Source organism: Staurois parvus, unplaced genomic scaffold (genome assembly GCF_062004578.1).
Source record: "Staurois parvus isolate SC_StPar_1 unplaced genomic scaffold, SC_StPar_1.0 ptg001146l, whole genome shotgun sequence".
In the NCBI taxonomy this organism is placed as follows: domain Eukaryota; kingdom Metazoa; phylum Chordata; class Amphibia; order Anura; family Ranidae; genus Staurois; species Staurois parvus.
This window is the reverse complement of record NW_028318942.1, coordinates 1,192,568-1,193,890: the sequence shown is the minus strand read 5'-3', so window position 1 is coordinate 1,193,890 and position 1,323 is coordinate 1,192,568. Positions and strand designations below refer to the sequence as shown.

Below are 1,323 nucleotides of genomic sequence, written 5' to 3'. Positions count from 1 at the left end.
GATGCTAGTGGTATGGGCCATGTGTCCATAATTAGGTAATTGATGTCATTAGCATCCCCACCATTTTTTGCACTGTACTTCAACTGCTGGAAGGGGAATCTCCCACCCCCAGTTCCTTTGCCCAGCAATGACAGTTAACTTCCAGGTTTGGATGAACCTTAGTTTGGGCTGAGCCCCAACCCAAGCTCATCACTGCTCTTGACTCCTCACCTACCACTATAGTATGTTGACAAGTGACCATACTCTGGACAAACTGTCTGTTCTAGCTTCTTTGCTTTCATCAGCGTTGTGTTCTTATGACATCTGATCTGGCCTCAGAGGATGTTTAGAAGAGAAATGAAACCCCAGCAACATTCAAGCCATGACTCGAGTCAACTGAGCCCTTTTTTAACCCTACTTGACACCATCTGCCTTGGGAGAGTCCCATTCACATGATCCTACCATATTCAATACCACACATGACCAGGATATAAGACTTGAAATCACACAGGGGAAAAAACAGAGCAGTCACGCCCAAGAAAAAAAAAACACTTACTTTACTGTGTGACATATCCTTGTGATCTATATGGGAGAAAATGAATCTCCTTGATGTACAGCTTCCTTGTGTCTAATTATTTAGATTGAATCGCCTACACCCATATAATGTTTCAAAGCTGTTGACATTTGTTCTTTCTTATGTCATGACTTTTATTACATTTAATGGTAAATGTTCTCTTGAAGTAATTTAAAAATGAATTTCTAGTCTTTAAAGTTTTATTTGTAAACCTAAAAGGTATGCAAATGTGACTTTAAACATTAAGAAATCAGTCCATCTGATTTCCATGTGCAGATGCAACAAGTTAGGCAGTCTTGAAGAGAAGGAGATAGCAGCCGTATAGGACATTTTGTACCCCCAAACAGCACATTAGGTGTCTGGATGGTTGCTTCTTGGCCTTTTGGATAAGATCAAGTGTAGTATCTCTTCTTATCAGTGTCCAGTAGGGGTGCTTTCCCACATGGAAAAAAAAAATATATTTAAATATAGGTATAAAATATTCTACCCAAATATATTGACATATATTTGAAATACTACAATTTTGGCCGTATTCAATATATTTCAATATATATATATATATATATATATATATATATATATATATATATATATACATATACACTGTATGTTGAAATGCATTTTTTTATATATTAAAAATATTTTAAAAATATATTTTTTTTTAAATATATTCTTCAGATTTTTTTAACATATAAAAAAGTGATTTTAACATGTATTTTTACATATATTTGTAAATGCATTAAAAAATGTAGATTATTATACAGTATTTA

General features: G+C 33.9%; 1 pseudogene; it reads left to right on the top strand.

The window, feature by feature from the left end:
• Positions 1-919: 919 nt before the first annotated feature.
• Positions 920-1,045, top strand: LOC149439226 (U2 spliceosomal RNA; annotated as a pseudogene).
• Positions 1,046-1,323: the final 278 nt, after the last annotated feature.